Raw genomic sequence first — 19,965 nt, 5'->3', positions numbered from 1 at the left:
AACACCCAAGAGCAACCCTCTTCACCCAAGTACCTCCTTACATTGGGCTCTTTGGGATCGGTAAGGAGTATGTGCAGCTCCTTACAGGCACCTGTAAAGTTGGTTCCACAGTCTGAACGGATTTGCTTAGCAGGTCCCCGCAGAGCAAAGAATCGGCGCAACGCATTGATGAAGCTTGACGTGTCCATCGCCTCTATCAGCTCTATGTGCACGGCCCGTGTGCTCATGCAGGTGAAAAGTACAGCCCACCTTTTGCTGTTAGCCTGTCCACCGCGGGTTCGTCTTGTGGTGACAGCCCATGGGCCGAAAACGTCAAGTCCCACGTAGGTGAAGGGTGGCTCTGTACTCAGACGATCTGAGGGTAGATCTGCCATCTTCTGTTCAGCGCTTTTCCCACGAAGCTTGTTACATGTAACACATTTGTGAAGGATACTGCTGATACATTTCTTAGCTCCAATGATCCAGAATCCAGCTGTGCGGACAGAGCCTTCTGTGAAAACACGACCTTGGTGCTTAATCTTGTCATGGTAATGACGCACGAGCAATGTTGCAACGTGGCTGCGACCTGGAATGATGAGAGGGAACTTTTCATTAGTGTCGAGTACCGCATGGTTGAGCCTGCCTCCTATTCTCAGAAGACCCTCTTCGTCCACATAGGGGTTCAGCTTTCTCAATGAACTATCTTTTGAGATGTCTTTCCCAGCAACCAAGCAGGCGAACTCTTTGCTGTAAGTTTCTCTTTGCACACACTTGACAATAAGAGTTCCTGCCTTGGACAGCTCTTCTGCCGTGTGAGGTTTTTCGCATTGATGCCAGCCACTACAGATGTCATCCTTGGTTTTTACTGCACTTCTTTGAGACTGAATGATATGTGTCAGGAATGCGATAGCTCGCACCAGAGACTTCCAAGACGAGAACCGTTCAAAACGATGAGATCCCAGACTAGATGATGGAGTAGAGAGAGTGGTGGCATGAGAACGCACATCAACATCTGCATCTGGATCAATGAGTCCATATGACTCCTCTCCTGAAGTGGCTACTCCTTCAGGAAGGGACAAAAACGGAGGCCCTGTGAGCCAGGTTGTGCTAGCTAATTCGGCCGCAGGTACAGAACGTGTAGCATGATCTGCCGGATTCTGTGTGGTGCAGACATAGTGCCACTGCTCAGGTTTGGTGGACTTCCTGATTCGCTGGACTCTGTTGGAAACGTACACATAAAACCGCCTGGTCTGATTGTATATGTACCCCAAGACGACCTTGCTGTCTGTGTAAAACCGCAATGTGTCTACACTGATGTCCAACTCACTCTCTATCAACTCTGCCATTTCTACTGCCAATACAGCTGCTCCCAGTTCCAATCTTGGGATAGTGTGAGCAGATGAGGGCACCAGTTTTGCCTTTCCCAAAACAAATCCCACGTGACACTCTCCATCTTCATTGATCACCTTGAGGTAAGCTACAGCGGCAATGGCCTTCACCGAGGCATCTGAGAAGATGTGGAGCTCTTTCTTTTGAGTGGTGGTAAGGGTGGTAGGTGTGTAAGCTCTTGGAATCTTGAGCTCACTCAGATCTTGCAAGGAGTCTTTCCACATCCTCCATTCATTTTCCTTCTCATGTGGAAGAGGCTTATCCCAGTCGAGGGCTTCAATGCTAGTGAGCTCTCGTAACAGGAACTTCCCTTGTATAATGATTGGCGCCACAAATCCGAGAGGGTCAAACAGACTGTTCACGGTGGCTAGAACGCCTCTACGGGTAAAAGGCTTCTCGGTAGATGCTACTCTGAAGGTGAAAACATCATGTTTAAGATCCCAGCTGAGCCCTAAGCTGCGTTGAATGAGGGCTGAATTGTCATTGAAGTCCAGGTTCTGCAAACCCTTTGCGTGGTCTTCTGGTGGGAAGGCATCCAAAACGTCAGAATGGTTCGACGCTATCTTGTGGAGGCGTAAGTTTGAGCCGGCAAGCATCTCCTGCGCCTTTTTCAGCAGATCTATGGCTTCAGCAGCTGATGGTAGAGACTTGAGGCCGTCGTCGACGTAGAAGTCGCGCTCCACAAAGTGTTGGGCCTCTGAGCCATACTCACTTGCTCCATGTTGTGCCGCGCGACGAAGGCCATAGATAGCTACTGCTGGCGACGGGCTGTTGCCGAACACATGGACTTTCATCCTGTACTCAACAATCTCCTTGCCAGGTTCGTTGTCCCTGAACCAGAGGAACCGAAGGAAGTCTCGATGGTCTTCTCTGACAGTAAAGCTGTAAAACATCTGTTCAATGTCTGCTACCACTGCTACTGACTCTCTGCGGAAGCGTAGTAAGACTCCAAGTAAGCTATTGTTCAGATCTGGGCCTTTAAGTAACACATCGTTGAGAGAAATCCCATGATGCTGAGCACTGGAATCAAACACGACTCTAATCTGATTCGGCTTCTGAGGGTGGTACACACCGAAGATGGGTAAGTACCATCGTTCCTCTCCCTCTTGCAGCGGTGGAGCTAACTCTGCCTGGTCGTGATCGAAGATCTTTTGCATGAAGTTCACAAAGTGAGTTTTCATTTCAGGCTTTCTTTCAAATGTGCGGCACAAAGAGGCAAGGCGATTAAGAGCTTGCTCTCGATTGTTTGGCAGCTGTCGCCGTGGTGATCGAAATGGAAGAGGCGCCACCCAGCTGTTGGACTCATCCATAAACATTTCTTTATCCATAAGCTCCAGGAAAAGCTCATCTTCGATGGAGAGACCCACTTTGTCATCATCCTTGGTTCTCTCAAAGATCGTGCTGCCGAGGCTGCAGTCATGGAGGACTGGGGTATGGTGTGTAAGGCCGTGAAGAGATGTGCAGTGTAGTCCTTCATTGCCAAACCTATCCTTGACTTGAATATGATTGGGACATGGAGTAAGGAGAGATGGACGTCCATTTTCAAGCACGTTAGTCCGAAAAGAAGTCACAGACTCTGTCTTGTGGGCTGAGCCCAAGCAGACGTTACCTATAACAACCCAGCCAAGGTCTAATCTTTGAGCGTAGGGTGCTCTCGGTGGCCCATTGCGTTGTTCTCTGACTTTGTGAACCTGGAGGATGTCGCGTCCCAGAAGAAGGAGTATCTGGGCCTCTAGATCTAGGTGTGGTATCTTGTGAGCTATGGACTTCAGATGTGTGTGGTGCTGTGCGGCTGCTGGAGTTGGAATCTCCGTGCGGTCATTTGGTATGTGATTGCATTCAATGAGTGTGGGAAGCATCACGCTTGTTGTTTCATCCAGTGACTCCACCATGAACCCTGTGGCTCTTCTACCAAACGCTTCAGTGACCCCTGAACACGTGCGCAGAATGTATGGCGAGTTTGACCCTTCAATTTGAAAGAGGTCAAAGAATTCAGACCTGGCCAAGGACCTGTTGCTCTGATCATCCAGAACGACATACATTTTCACAGCTTTGTCAGGGCGTGCTTTAGGATAAACTTTCACTAGGCAAATCTTGGAACAGGATCTAGGTTCCTTACCGTCATCACAGACCTCTGTGCACCTAGAGGTGACTGCCAGCTGAAGTGTTTCTCCTTCACCCTCCCCGCCATGCTCTGAGGAGGGACCTCTCCTGTCCCATGGTGGGGGTCCAGGGTGCAGTGCTGCAATATGGCTGTCGCTCTCACATTCTGTGCACTTCAAAGCTACCTCACAGTTCTTTGCCAGGTGAATGGTAGAAGAGCAACATCTGAAACAGATCCCATTTTCTTTAAGAAAAGCCTTGCGCTCTTCTAGTGACTTACTTCGAAAACCCCTACACTTTTTCAGAGGATGTGGTTTCTTGTGGATAGGGCATTGTTTGTCTATTTCTCCTCGCCTGCTGCTTGAACTGTCCGCCTGAGAAGCTGTTTGTAGCGATGCAATTCCAGTCTTGTGAGCAGAGACATAGCTTTTGCCATATGCTGGTCTCTTTTCCACTCGTTCAAACTTTGTTGGACCTGTAGTGAACCTGTGGGAACTATTCATTGGGGTTACAGGAGCTGTTGAGAGAGTGAAGCTTGGGTCGTTTCTTCGGCGTGCTTCATTGCATATGAAGTCTGTGAAGTATTGTATTGTGAGCCTTGAGCTAACCACCTCTCTTGCAGACCAATTGGCAACTTCTCAACGATAGGGTTGACACCCCTGGCGGTGTCCAAGTATGAGAGCCCTGGCAGATAACCCTCAGATTTTGCAGACACTAACTCCCTTAACAGGTCTCCCAGCTCCCTGAGTTTTACGGGGTCCTTATGACTGATTTTAGGAAAGTTCTCTATCCTCTCAAAGAGAGCTCTTTCAATAACCTCGGGGGAGCCATAGCACTCCTCTAGGCGATCCCAAGCCATTCTTAAACCTATATCAGGGCTGGCAACATGCACAGAACGAATCCGTATGACGTGCTCTGAAGACTGATTTCCTAACCATTTTGTTAAGAGGTCAAGCTCCTCGCCAGCACTTAAGTTCAGTCCTGCAATAGCATTGCAGAATGAAGACTTCCATGCCCAGTAATTTTCTGGACGATCATTAAATTTGATCAGGCCAGAATTCACAAGCTCTCGACGTACCAAGTACCTGGCAATATCACTCATACCTGCCCTGTCGTCCGCATGCCCTATATGTGGCTGTAATGAGGCTCTACTGTGTGCAGAGCAAGGGTGTGGATGAGTAGAGAGGAGGTGATCAAAGGAGTGGTGTTGAATTGCTGGTGTTGGCCTTTCGGGCTGCTGCGCTTTATGGCTATCGTCCCTTGTGGTGAGTTGACGAACCACGGACGTCGCTCTTTCTGGCTGTTGTGCTGCAGCCTGAATTGCACCCTCATTCTTGGGTAAGAAATGAGAAGCACTGCTGGGACCAGGGAAATGCTCCTTTCTGTCTGATTGGACATCGGGTTTGATGAGCGGAAACAGTGATGGCGTGTATGGTTCAAGTACTGGGGGTTTTTCATCACTGAGACGTAGCTGGGAGTGGTGTTCGACGTATTCACGGGTGCGCTGCATGGCGGCTTGAACTGAATCGTGGAGACTCCTACTGCCCTGTGTACCTTCGATCTCTGCTGCTGCCTCAAGAACTTCAGCTTCAGCCAAGGCTACTGCAATCTCCCTCTCATGATCCAAAGCTGATAACTCAGCGGCTATGTGTGCCTCCTTGACCTTCAAATCAGCTGCAAGATGTGCCTCTTTTATCTTCAATTCAGCTTCTCTCTGAACGAAGGTGGCACGTGCACGTGCAGCTTCAACTTTAGCACGGGCCTTAGCAGCGGCCCTGCTAGCTGAGGATACTTTAGATGTGCTTGATGAGGTGGAACGTTGTGATCTTGCTTCACGTGCTGTCTCTTGATCTTTAACACCATCATCAGTGATGGACGCTTTTTCCAATCCAGCTTCACTGGTATGTGACATTATGGTTAACAATCCTCCAAGATGTATTAGAAGGGATGTATAAAGAGGCCTTAGTATGCTTGAGAGGGTGTACTGGCTCAGTTCCTAATCTTCTCGTTGCTGTTTTGCCCGCCGTGAAGTCGCTTTTTTACTATTCTGTCCTCAGTGTGTGTGACTGTACACAAATCGACAGATAGCTAACAAGCTTCAAGAGAAAGTCAGAGGCTGGAGTAAAGTTCAAGGCTCTTTACTGTTGTCGTAATTCTCAAGAAGGAATCTTTGTAAAACTGAAACGATACAGAAAGATAGCACCAATCACTGAATGCTATTCAAACACGTCATACTGTACATTAACAGACATAAAATAATACACCTTTAAGCTACAAAGTTGTAACATATATATTTTACATTCAGCTGATATGCTTATAGCTGTAAATAACTTGTAAATATAGTATGTGCAGCTCAACAGCTAAACTAACAAACTATGAAAGGCTATACAATAGCAGTTTTCACATGTTAACAAATAAATATTCAAGTAACATCACAGAACGTCTTACATGACGCATGTGTATCAATGTAATTTACTATAAATTCAAATATAACTTACAAGCGATGCTTTCCCAAGGCACAAACAGAAATGGAGACAGGATAAGGTGACTAGAGCTGCAAGCTGACCGCATGGAATATAACTACTAATGTGTTTCCTGATCAGACTGTATCATGTGATAAAATCAACCAATGAAAGCAATGTAAGAATTATATATGAACACACTGAATTACTCCTAGATGACCACTAGGGGGAGAAAATAACAAACTAAATGCAAAGTATTCTTACAGAACATGACAGTAATTGTTCTTGCGGGGTGATAATTGAAGCTGAATTATAAGGCGCGATTGAAGATTGAACGTTTACAATTGTGGTTCTGATGCTTTCTATTTTCTCAGTGAAGAAGTTCATGAAATCATTACTACTGAACTGTAACGGGATATTTTGTTCGGGTGACGTCTGTTTATTTGTTAGTCTAGCCACGGTGTTAAATAAAAACCTTGGATTGTTTTGGTTGTTTTCTATTAGTTTGCGGAGGTGCTCAGCCCTGGCCGCTTTTAGGGCCTTTTTATAACGTGACATACTGTCTTTCCACGCGATTCTAAAGACCTCTAAATTAGTTTGTTTCCATTTACGCTATAAAATACGGGTTTCTCTCCTTAAAACATGCGTGGTATTATTGCATTATTGCTTTATTTTTCTCTCTGACCTTTTTTAATTTAATAGGTGCAACCACATCCAATGTTCTAGAGAGAATGGTGCTCATAGTGCTAGTTAGTTCTTCTAGTTCATCTGTTTGTTTGGGTTCAGGCAGCAGCTGAGACAGATTAGATAAGCAATTTGAGAAATTATCTATGGTGGATGGGAGGATTGTTCTGCCTGGTTGATAACGCGACGCCGCATGACATATTACAGCAGTACGTAATATGCAAGTTACCATGTAGTGATCAGTGACTTCATCACTTTGTGGAATGATATCTATATCGGTTGGATCGGTTCCATGTGATATAATTAAATCGAGTGTATGATTAAGACGATGAGTTGGTCCGGTGACGTTTTGCTTGACCCCAAATGAATTTAATAAATCTGTAAACGCAGCTGTGACACACAACAAAAGTTGTGTGTCCCTAAGCTTCAAGGTGCAAAGCATGTGCCACACCCCTCTTAGCTTGTTAATTTTCCTATTAACTTCTAGCTCCACCCACCTGATCTCAAGCCAATTAGGACACTATCAGGCTTTATAAATTGCACCTGTGCCCACAGCACCTTCATTCTGGTGCACATGGATGCACTGTGCAGAGGACTGAGTTCTTTCGCCTTTGTTTTTTCCTGCGTGTGCGTATTTGACCATGTAAGTGCTTTTGTTTGACACTTAACTTATTCTGTATTTCCTAAGTTTGTCCTAAATGTGTTTATTTTGCTGTATTTCCTGCTTAGGCATGTTCTTTAGTTATTTAGATATGTGTATATATGTATTTGAGATTATAGTATGAGTAGATGGCCTCATGTATTGTTTAAATTACTTTATTTCCTGTGAATTCAATGTTATGTTTATTGTAAACTAAAACATTGTGGTTTCTACAAAGAACAGAAATACACGCTCACACACATACACCCCTACATACACACACATATCTAATACCTGATTTGGAAGGAAAATAAAGACCTTAACACCAGAGTGACTAGACTGGACCTGTTCTTACTTTCAGCCCCATTGGCTTCAAGCTAGCTACCTAAGCATCCTCTTACTCCTTTTCATGGTTCTTCGAGCTGGAGCTCATTGATGATCAGTGGATATGTCAAGTCACTCCATCATTGTCTCAGCATGAGCGCCCACGTCGCCAAGCTCAGCTCCCCGCACGTTATGATGATTTCATCCTGCAACATCATCAGCAGTCGCAACCTACAGCAGAACCACCAGAATAACAACTGCTCCATCCTGCAGATATTCCTGGTACTGGTCCTCATTATCAACCCTGGAAAGAGGATGAGTCTGAGGAAGAGCCAGAGAAGTTGGAATTGCCCACGGAGAGAGACATGCAGGAGAACGTTCCACACACTTACTCACCTGTCCTATATCTGAGAGAGTGCAAACCCCTGAGGTTGAACACCCACATACCTCTCCAATAGCTCCCATTCCTGATACTCAGACTGCATTCCTACAGCAATTGGTAGAAGAATTAAGAAATCAGGGTAGACTAATCCAGCAGTGCATGCTTAGGAGCAGCACTCACTCCTCACGGTCTCGCTTGCCATCCCCTTGCCCTGATAATCTTAACCTTCAATCAGCAGCATCTCCACAAGCCCATACAGAGGACCATAGGCCCCCTCCTCTTCTACTTCAGCCACAGCTTCCATCTCCTCCGCCTCCTGTAAGTTGTGCCCCTCTTACCCAACCTATGCCACAGTCGTTGCAGAGCACGCATCCTCCTGGCTGTGGTCAGTTTCTTGCCACATATCAAGCACCAGCCTCATATAACCCCATGCACCCAGCCTATACACTGCCAAACCAACCTTTGCCTGGTGTTTTGTCCTATTCTGTCCAGCCGGCATACCAGCCTCTCAATGTGCAGCCCCACCACCTGACATCGGCTGCCCCTCTAAACCAGCTAGTTCCTCCTATTGGCCCCCTGCAGTTAAACCATAGGAGGGTAGAAGGTCCTTCTTTCCCTGATCTCATGAGGGAGGATGAATGCCAGTACATGATGTTAAAGATGGCCCTATCCAACTTGTTAGATCCAAGAGAATCAGAGCAATATAAATATCACATCCTGTTGGATCATCTAAAGGTAGACCAGGCAAGGAGACTTGCTTTGGCTTATGTTTATGCCCCAGATCCTTATACTCAAGCTATACGAGCCCTAGATGAGCGTTATGGTCAACCTAAACAACTTGCTTTGAAGGAGCTCCGGACCATCATGGAGATGCCTGTTATTAGTACAGGTGATGATGATAGAGGCTTAGACCAATTTTCGCTTCGAGTGCAGGCATTAGTGGGCCTCTTTCAGTCCATGGGCCCTGAAGGTCTCTTTGAGCTTACCTGTGGCTCACATATTGAGCGACTTCTAGGGAAGCTTCCCCATGAGCAGTTCTGCCAGTTTAAGAGATGGATATGTTTGAGTAGACCAGGTTCCCTTTCCTATAACCTCCTAGATTTTTCCAACTGGCTTAAACAAGAAGCCCGCTGCCAGCCTAGGAGAGAAAGGACATTTCAGCCTATCCGGCAGAGGCCTCCACCTCCTCACCCATTAAGAGGTACAACCATACTCCATGGTATTAACCTCCTCTCACATGACCTCCTCCAAAGCCCAAGTTCCCTCACCGAAAGTTATTCAGCCTCCTAACAACTTGGCTGAATCCTATCCAGTGTGCGCTTACTGCAATTCTGCCGAACATCATGTCAGTAAGTGTGGCGATTTCCTCCAGCTCACCAAAGACCTGGGCCCGTATTCATAAAGATTCTAAGAATCCTCTAAGAAAACTCTTAATTTAGCTTAACTTTTACGTAGGAGTCTTAGCTTAAAAGCGATTCGGGACCGATCTGAGAGCAACTCTGAGTAAGGAAAAGACAACTTTCATCTTAGTAAGGAGGCGGGGTTGACCCCGTTGCTATGTATGACACAATCTTTTGAAGACTGTGATTGGTTGGTTGTCCAAGAAGGAAAAAAAAAAGTGATTTTAAGTATAGGGTCTATTCTAAGCCTTCACTTTGAAATTACATGCGTAATTTTTTCCTATTTGACCGTTCACACACACACACACACACACACACACACACACACACACACACACAATATATGTGTATATAAATCCTTTTTTTTTTATTTACCATGCAGTTAATTTCCTATAAGGTATTTGATTGGAAAGAGTGGAACAATTTTTATCATTCTAAGCCAAATACACTGATTGCTGGCATGTCTATTTAAGTGGTGGTTTGAATGTTGGTTTGAATGTTGGTTTTAATGTATCAAACATGGAATTTTCCCAGTTGCCAAATATCGTAATGTAGTGATTACTTTCATTTCTGGCGCTATGGCATTTCTGTGCTGTTTCGGAGATGTTAGCGTGTCTCTAATAAGATCAGTCACAAACATGATCCCTGCACGATCTAATCTATAGCGTCTTATTAACTCACTGTTATTCATTGTCTGCAACACATTTCTTCTCCCTCTTCGTCTTTCTGCCATTTTCTCCTCTGCTAAAGAAACTCTTAAGCCTCTTAAAAGTCCTTGTCCGTGCTCCTAACAATTTTGACCTTAAGACCTCTTTTAAGGGTTAAGATGCTTTGTGAATTACTTTTTTCTTTACTAGGATTTTGTCTTTAATTTTAAGAGTAAACGCCCACATTTCTAAGAATTTTCTTAGAATTTTGTCACTAGGAGCTACTCTTTGCATTAAGATTCTTTATGAATACGGGCCCAGATAACTAACTGGATCAAGGAACAGAGACGTTGTTGGCGATGTTTACGAGATCACTTTACAACCCAATGTGACCTGAAGGGATGCTGCAGCCAGTGTAATGGGAAACACCTATGCAACGTTAACCAGAGGCAAGTGCAAAATCTATATCTTGACCACCCTAGTGACTGCAATAAAGTACTACTGAAGGTAGTTGAAGTGACCCTGCTCAATGGAAATAGATCCTTAGACACTTATGTCATACTGGATGATGGGTCCGAAAGAACAATCCTCCTTCACCCTGCTGCCCAAACACTTCAGCTAAAAGGTAAATCTGAGAGTCTTCAGCTAAGAACTGTGAGACAGGATGTTCAGACTCTTAATGGAGCTTCTGTATCCTTCACCCTTATTCCTAAAATGCATCCTAATAAGTCGTATGTCATCAGTCAAGCCTTCACTGCTGAACAGCTATCCTTATCAGAACATTCTCACCCGGTGAAATTCCTCCAGCGGCGCTACTTACACCTCTGTCAGCTCCCTCTCAAACAGCTTAATAGAGTAAGACCACTTCTCCTTCTAGGGGCTGATCATACACACCTTATCATCCCAACACAACCTGTCAAATTAGGCCCTCCTGGAACCCCTGTAGCAATCAAGACCCGGCTCGGCTGGACACTGCAGGGTCCTGCAAGAGATCTTTCTAGCTTACCCTCTACTTGTTCTCATTATATCTCCTTTAAATGCCCGCCTGATGACATCCACCATAATGTTCAGAAACTATGGCAGATTGATGCGTTACCTCAGAGAAGCATGAATGCAGTGGTTCGGTCCAAACAGGATCAAGAGGCAATGCACCGGCTTGAGACCCAAACTATCAGAACACCTGTTGACGGCGTCCTACGATATGCGGCACCCCTCCTCCATGTAGACCCCTGGCCCCCTCTGAAGGCCCCCAAGGAGGCAGTAATGTCCCGTCTCCGCAGCTGTGAAAGGCGACTCCTTCAAAATCCACAACAGGCAGAGACCTATACTGGCGAGATCTAGAAATTAGTTAATGCTGGGTATGTCAAGAAGTTGTCATCCTCTGAAATAGAAGATACTCCTGAGTCCTGGTTCATACCCCACCACAATGTGCCTACCCTCTCCTCTGGTGGCTTCGAAATCATACAATGGGCCAGTAATGATCCTCAGGTCATCTGTCACCTACCTCCTGAAGCCAGGTCAGAACAAACAGAGCTCTGGTTATCACACCATTCTTCTCTTTATCCCTTAGAGTCTACTCTAGGCCACCTCTGGAACTGCCATACAGATACCCTCAGATACAGGCACAGAGCCATTGAATCTACCACTCCAACAATGCATCATATTTACAGAGTTCTTGCTAGCCAGTATGATCCTCTTGGCTATATCCTCCCTTACACCACAAGGGCCAAAATCATCGTCCAGCACCTATGGAGAAAGGCACGAGAATGGGATGACCCTAATCTCCCTCATGATCTCTTAAAAGCCTGGCTTTCATGGCAAAATGAACTCCCTAACCTCTCCACCATCACTTTGCCTCGCTGCCTCACACCTCATTCAGTAGACACCTCCTTAGCCACGACCTCCACATCTTCTGTGATGCATCAGAGAAGTCCTATGGTGCGGTTGCCTACATGCGCACAGAAGATGGTCAGCAGCAAGGGAATGTGTCCTTCCTCATGACGAGGTCCCGCGTTGCTCCCAAAAAGCAACTATCCATTCCACGACTTGAATTATGTGCTGCCCTCATAGGAGGTCAGCTATTCGGTCTCCTCCAAACAGAGCTCACCCTCCATATCAGAAAGACTATTCTGTGGACTGACTCTACCACTGTACTCCATTGGCTCACCTCTGACTCTTGCCGTTACAAAGTTTTCGTTGGAACCAGGGTAGCTGAGATTCAGGAGCTCACTAAAGGCCAGGAGTGGTGTTATGTGGATTCTGAGAACAACCCAGCGGACGACCTAACTAGAGGAAAGCTACTAGCTGAACTTAGTAGGCCCTGCAGGTGGAACCAATGACCTGCCTTCATGTTTCAATCCCCCGAACTGTGGCCCACTAGCCCTGTTATAGATCAATCTGATGACGCTGAAGAGTGCCGTAAGCCCAGCTTCTGTGGTGCTGTATCTCTCAGTCCATACCCCTCCATCCCTGACCCCAGTCAATTTGCCACCCTCCAAGATCTCCTTGACTGCATGGCTGCATCCCTTCATGGAGCGGCAAAGCCTCCATCAGCAGAAAACTACCGTGATTCAGAGACAGCCATCCTAAGACAAGCCCAGGTGGATTCCTTCAGGGATTATTTAGCCTGCCTTCAAACCCAAAAGCCCCTTCTACCTTCAAGTTGTTTACTCTCCCTTGCCCCAGAGTTAGACCCAGCATAAGGGCTCATTCGAGTTGGCGGAAGGTTACGGAATAGTGATCTACCCCCTGATGCCATTCATCCAGTAGTCCTGGACCCTGCCCATCCAATCACAACGCTTATAATTAAGGATTGTGATGACCACCTACAACATCCTGGGCAAGAGAGGCTATTCGCTGAGTTAAGGAGGCGGTACTGGATCCTGAGGGGTCGTGAGGCAGTCAAAAAATATCAGCATAGGTGCCCGAAATGCCAACAGTTCCGATCACATCCTATTATTCCCCAAATGGCAGATCTCCATCCCGCTCGCCTTCGCCTTCACAAACCTCCATTCTATTCCACTGGGATGGATTGTTTTGGGCCCTATACAGTAAAGATTGGCAGACGAGCTGAAAAAAGGTGGGGAATAATTTTCAAATGTCTGACGACTAGGTGCGTGCATCTTGATCTACTCAGTCACATAAATACAGATTCCTCCCTGATGGCGCTCAGGTGCTTTATTGCTCGCAGAGGTAAACCATTTGAGCTGCTCTCTGACAGAGGTACCAACTTCATTGGCGGTAAGAGAGAGTTACTAGACGCCTATCAATCCCTGTCCCCTGACCTTCAGGAAGCTCTAGCTAAGCAGAGGATTTCCTTCAAATTCAATCCTCCACACGCACCTCACTTTGGTGGAACATGGGAGCGTGAAATACGCTCCATCAAAATCGCTCTGGAGACTACCCTAGGTGCTCAAATTGTCAGTGAGGAGATATTACGCACAGTAATGATTGAAATTGAAGGCATCTTAAATTCCAAACCAATAGGCTATGTGTCTTCTGAAGTTGCTGACCCTGACCCAGTGACCCCTAACTTGCTGCTGATGGGGCGGCGTGATGCTTCCCTTCCTCTGGTTACATATCCAGACTCTGAGCTGCACAGTCGCCGTCAATGGCGTCACAGCCAGATCCTTTCTGATCATTTTTGGGCCCATTTCCTTAGAAATTATTTTCCCTCTCTCCAGTCCAGACAGAAGTGGTGCACAGACCATCCTAACCAACAACCTAACACTGTTGTTCTAATACTAGATCCTCAACTTCCCAGATCCCAATGGTCAGTGGGTAAGGTCATCTCCCTTCATCCCAGCAAAAATGGCCGTTGTAGGGTTGCTGATGTCCAAGTCAAGGACAGGACATATACAAGGCCTGTTGCCCGCCTCATTCCTCTTCCGGCCCTGCCTGATCTCCCCTGATTGATCAAATTTGCTATACAAATTTGGGGGCGGCTGTTGAGAAGTTGTGTGTCCCTAAGCTTCAAGGTGCAAAGCATGTGCCACACCCCTCTTAGCTTGTTAATTTTCCTATTAACTTCTAGCTCCACCCACCTGATCTCAAGCCAATTAGGACACTATCAGGCTTTATAAATTGCACCTGTGCCCACAGCACCTTCATTCTGGTGCACATGGATGCACTGTGCAGAGGACTGAGTTCTTTCTCCTTTGTTTTTTCCTGCGTGTGCGTATTTGACCATGTAAGTGCTTTTGTTTGACACTTAACTTATTCTGTATTTCCTAAGTTTGTCCTAAATGTGTTTATTTTGCTGTATTTCCTGCTTAGGCATGTTCTTTAGTTATTTAGATATGTGTATATATGTATTTGAGATTATAGTATGAGTAGATGGCCTCATGTATTGTTTAAATTACTTTATTTCCTGTGAATTCAATGTTATGTTTATTGTAAACTAAAACATTGTGTTTCTGTTCTTTGTAGAAACCACACGCTCACACACATACACCCCTACATACACACACATATCTAATACCTGATTTGGAATGAAAATAAAGACCTTAACACCAGAGTGACTAGACTGGACCTGTTCTTACTGACAGCCCCATTGGCTTCAAGCTAGCTACCTAAGCATCCTCTTACTCCTTTTCAGGGGGTCTTTATTGATTTGTTACTTTTTTAAATTTCAACCATAAAACTCCTCGAATATAAACAGGAAGGTACTATATATAGGGGGAGACTGGGGATGGAAGTAAAACATTTTATTTGAGCATCAGTAACTCAGTGGTAACTCTGTGCTTTATCTCTCATAATTTGAAACATGGTAGCCACATTTGTCTGCTAAAAATAAAACACACTTGGACACGTACAGTCACAGATTATGTGAGTTAATGTCAAACACAATGACTACAGGGGTGAGTTGTAACAATGAGAGCTAAAGGGCTGAAATAAGATCCACGCAATCTAAATTTATGCAAGAATGTTTTTGAAGAACAAAGAATAATCCGTTTTAAATAAAGTGAAACAATTTAAACTAACAAACATTGTACTGTATTTCTTTAAGAACTTTAAATTTCATAAATATATATTTATAAATGATCACATAAAAAAAAAAACGCTGGATGTAAACGCCGAGATGCACGTAAATGTACACAAAAAGAATCGTATGTGCTCAATTGAGGTGGGTAATGTTTTTTTTCCCCCCGATATTTACCACAAATCCCTCAATGTGCAACAAAAAAACTCATGATTTTGTCTTAACAGGGTTGGTTGTATAATTTTTAATGAACTGTTCAACTATCCCCACCCCTAACATTCATAACTTAGCTAACTGTTTAGGCATGTGGGTTTGAAGTCAGCATGATTGCAAAGCATCAAATTAGACTAGAGAAATAGCTACTTTAGATTATGCAAGTCAAATAACTGTATAATGATGGCTGGGCAAAAAATTATCTTTTTTTTTTACTTTCCTTCCTGAAAATCCCAGGGTCTCTCCAGATTCTGCAATGCTGTGGTATTTTTCTTGCTCATCTCGGGTCTGTTCGTGCTGAACAGTTGTGCCTTAACATCGTACACCCGACGTGAGCTTTTGGATATTGGTTTGCAAATTTCCGACAGTTTTATGGACAACCTTCAACTCCTTCCTGAGATCGCCAGAACACCCGAGGTTATGCACTCTACCCGGCCAGGCGGAAGTGCTCGCAGGCGGCGTCGACATCGTAAACAAAGGCGGGGTAAGCGCGGAGGACAAAGAGCTAAGCTAACGCTAACTCCGGCTCCCCTTACCCAGCATTTTCCTTGCCAATGTACGATCGCTGGTGAACAAAATGGAGGAGATTCGACTCAGCATCACATACAGCAAGAGGCTTTTGAACTGTAATGTCCTAATCTTCACGGAAACATGGTTAAACAGCGGAATACCAGACAACGCTATTGAGCTAGCGGGATTCCATACAACTTTCCGGTCGGATAGAACATTAGACGGCTCCGGTAAGACCAGAGGTGATGGACTGCATATTAACAACGTTTGGTGTACAAATTCTGCTATTGTTGGGAGACATTGTTCAGCTAACCTTGAGTTTCTCATGGTCAAATGTAGACCGTTTTATCTACCGCGGGAGTTCACTTCCACCATTATAACTGCAGCCTATATTCCCCCGGATGCTGATGCCAAGCTTGCTATGAAAGAACTTTACGCAGCCATCAGTAAACAACAGACTGTTCACCCGGAAGCTGCTTTTATTGTTGCAGGTGATTTTAATCATTCAAACTTAAAGTCAGTGCTACCGAAATTTCACCCGTATGTTTCCTGTCATACCAGAGGAAACAAAACTTTAGACCATGTTTACACAAACATGGCTGGAGCTTACGTTGCGACACCCCTTCCCCACCTGGGACAGTCAGATCACCTTTCTTTGTTCCTCACCCCCAAATATGCACCTCTCATCAATCGTGTGAAGCCATCAGTGAAGACCATCAAGGTGTGGCCTATGGGGGCAGATTTTACACTCCAGGAAAGGTTTCTACACACAGACTGGAGTATGTTTTCTTCTCAAGCCACCAGTGGCTCTCACACGGACATTGACTGCTACACCTCCTCTGTACTGGATTATATCAATACCACCATTGACAGTGTTACAACCCAGGAGCAGATCACCACATATCCAAATCAGAAGCCATGGATGAACAGGGAAGTGCGACTCCTGCTGAAGACACGCAATATTGCCTTCAAATCAGGAGATGTACAAGCCTATAGCACATCCAGAGCAAATCTGAAGAGGGGCATCAAAGAGGCCAAGCACTGCTACAAGCTAAAGATAGAGGGAATCTTTTCCAACTCTGACCCTCGACGCATGTGGCAGGGCATTCAGGCCATCAGTGACTACAAAACCACTCACTCCACTTACGCAGCCACTGATGTCAACTTCCTGAATGAGCTAAATGACTTTTATGCTCGCTTTGAAAGAGACAACAGAGAAACTGCCACCAAGCTCAAACCTTCAGCTGACCACTCGCCAATCACTCTCTCCTCCACAGATGTCTGCAATGCACTTGAGCCGGATCAGCGTGCACAAGGCTGCTGGACCAGACAACATCCCTGGACGTGTACTCAGGGCATGTGCGGAGCAGCTCGCTGGGGTTTTTACTGACATTTTCAATCTGTCTCTTGCCCAAGCAGCTGTGCCAACATGCTTTAAATGCACTTCCATTGTGCTGGTGCCAAAACACTCCAGTCCGATGTGCCTTAACGACTACCGCCCTGTAGCACTCACACCCCTCGTTATGAAGTGCTTTGAGCTGCTGGTCCTGGCACACCTAAAAGACTCTCTACCATCCACATTGGACTCACACCAGTTTGCCTACCGTAGCAATAGGAGCACAGAGGATGCAGTTTCCATGGCACTGCACTCTGTGCTCACACATCTGGACAATAAGAGCACTTATGCACGCATGTTGTTTGTTGACTTTAGTTCAGCATTCAACACTGTCATCCCAACCAAGTTAATAGCCAAACTTGGAGACCTGGGTATCAACACCTCCATGTGCAACTGGATTTTGGACTTCCTGACCAACAGACCTCAGAATGTTCGATCAGGCTCCACCTGCTCCACGTCCATCACACTTAACACTGGTGTACCACAGGGCTGCGTGCTAAGCCCTTTTCTCTACACCCTCTTCACCTCCGACTGCAAACCTGTGTACGGATCTAATTCCATCATCAAGTTTGCAGACGACACTACAGTGATTGGTCTCATTAGCAACAACGATGAGACTGCCTATAGGGAGGAGATCAAGCACCTGGCCACATGGTGCACTGAAAATAATCAGCTCCTCAACACCACCAAAACGAAGGAACTCATCGTGGACTTCAGGAAAGAGTCAAGAGGCACTCACAACACCATCCACATCAATGGAATGGCTGTTGAGCGTGTCTCTAGTTTAAAGTTCCTGGGGATCCACATCTCGGCGGACATGTCCTGGACAACCAACACCTCCTGTCTGGTCAAGAAGGCTCACCAGCGCCTTTTCTTCCTGAGGACACTGAAGAAGAATCAGCTCTCCTCGACTATCCTGGTGAACTTCTATCGCTGCGCAATAGAAAGCATCCTGACCAACTGTGCTACAGTGTGGTATGGGAGCTGCTCTGTTGCAGAGCGCAAGGCACTGCAGCGGGTGGTGAAAACCGCCCAGCGCATCACTGGGACTCCACTACCTGCCATTGAGCACATCCAGAGGAAACGCTGTCTGCATCGAGCTCGCAGCATCCTTAAGGATTCCTCTCACCCAGCCCACAGACTGTTTTCTCTCCTGCCCTCCGGCAGGCGTTTCAGGTGCCTCCGGACCAGGACCAGCAGACTAAAAAACAGTTTTTTTCCTAGAGCTGTCTCTTTATTGAACTCTAACCCTTGTTGATCCCACTCCCCTCATATACTGCTAGACTCTCCTCTCCCTCCTCATATCTGCCTTCATTTGTTATTTGCAATACTGTAATGTTCATTTGCACTGCTGACTGTTTATTACAGTAACAACTGTTTACATATGCATCTTGCATTACTTTATCTTAACTGGAATATGCTCAATTGCACTGCCGACTGTTTATTTACAGTACCAACGGTTTATATGTGCATCTTGCAATACTTCGCATAATTCCACTGCACTTTTATTTTATTTTGATAGTTTCTGTCCATACTTTATATGCAACATTTTAAATTCATTGTCATATTGCTTATCTTAGCCTAATTTATCATTGTGTATATCTATTTGAAAAATTCTTGCTGCTATTGCACTTGCTGATATTGCACTTCTGGTTAGACTAAACTGCATTTGGTTGCCTTGTACTTGTACTTGTACTTGTACTTGTGTAATGACAATAAAGTTGAATCTGATCTGATCTGAGATAACAGGCCCATTGCTTTCGGTTCGAAGACACTAACTGAATGTCAATCAAGATACAGCAACATTGAAAGAGAAATGCTTGCTATTGTGTCTGGTATGCAGCGGTATCACACATACTTGTACAGCAAATCATTCATCGTAGTGTAACATACCATCTTAAACTTCAAAAGACAGAACGAAATCATTGTAAAGAGGTAGGGTACCCTTCGTTGAGTTTTATCAGTGATTATATTTAAGTACCAACCAAGTCACATCAAATGTGTCCACCCTCCAAGCAAAAACACACCATATTTACTAGTGGTGGGAGAAAAAATCGATCCATCGATGCATCGCGATTCTCTCTCCAACGATTCTGGATCGATTCTGAGAATTTCAGAATCGATTCTGAGCTTAGTTTTTTACCAGATGTGCGATGACGCTGAGTTTGCTTTAGAAACACCCGTCTTCTGCTTGCTAACAATTCCTCACACACGCACACAACTCGAACCTTCCGTAAAATAATCTTTCATAAAGTTCGGAAAGGTTGAAGCGAATTACAAGGACATTCACAGGCTTCATTGCACAGGATGCACTGTGAGAGACGCGCGCTTGTTTTGATGTTACACTTAAAGTGTGCTGTCTCGCCCGTCTGTATTTTCCTTACAAATGCTCTACGAAGTCATCATTTATGTGGTTTGGAATGCAGTGGACTTATATATTTAAAATATGAATCTCACTAACAGAAGGCTGCTTTCAATTTTAAATGCTGACGCACGCTTTGTTTGTGTACGAGACTGCTCGCGCAAGCGGCTGTGCGACTCCGTGTAAGTGGTTTAATATACTTGTGCAAAATGAACGTAAACACAGCCAGTTATGTCTTAAGGGATTAAACGGACAGGACAAACCACATTACTTCTTATATTTCAAAAGAGATCCGAGCGTGAATGCAGCTTAATAGATCTCCCGCAGTCTATGTCATAGTAAAATACAAAAGTAGGCTACGATGAAGAAAAATCACTCACAGTTCTTGAATGGAAAATGTTCAGATAATCTTAAATACTGAAAGCACTCTTTGTTTGTTGTTTGCCATGTTTCTTTGCTCCTCTTTATTATTTGCTACTTGCTTGTATGGTTT

At 45.2% G+C, this 19,965-nt stretch overlaps 1 long non-coding RNA gene across 1 annotated transcript; it reads right to left on the bottom strand.

Moving 5' to 3' along the window:
• Window positions 1–5,593: 5,593 nt before the first annotated feature.
• On the bottom strand, window positions 5,594–6,148 carry LOC309513092. The gene is made up of 2 exons (XR_014211292.1): window positions 5,970–6,148; window positions 5,594–5,649 (listed from the first exon to the last, which is right to left on the bottom strand). It is a non-coding gene; the product is annotated as an uncharacterized lncRNA (long non-coding RNA).
• Window positions 6,149–19,965: the final 13,817 nt, after the last annotated feature.

The sequence above is a fragment of the Leuciscus leuciscus genome (assembly GCF_965113295.1).
Source record: "Leuciscus leuciscus genome assembly, chromosome: 13".
Classification (NCBI taxonomy): domain Eukaryota; kingdom Metazoa; phylum Chordata; class Actinopteri; order Cypriniformes; family Leuciscidae; genus Leuciscus; species Leuciscus leuciscus.
The sequence above is the reverse complement of the archived record's forward strand: the minus strand, read 5'-3'. Positions and strand labels throughout refer to the sequence as shown.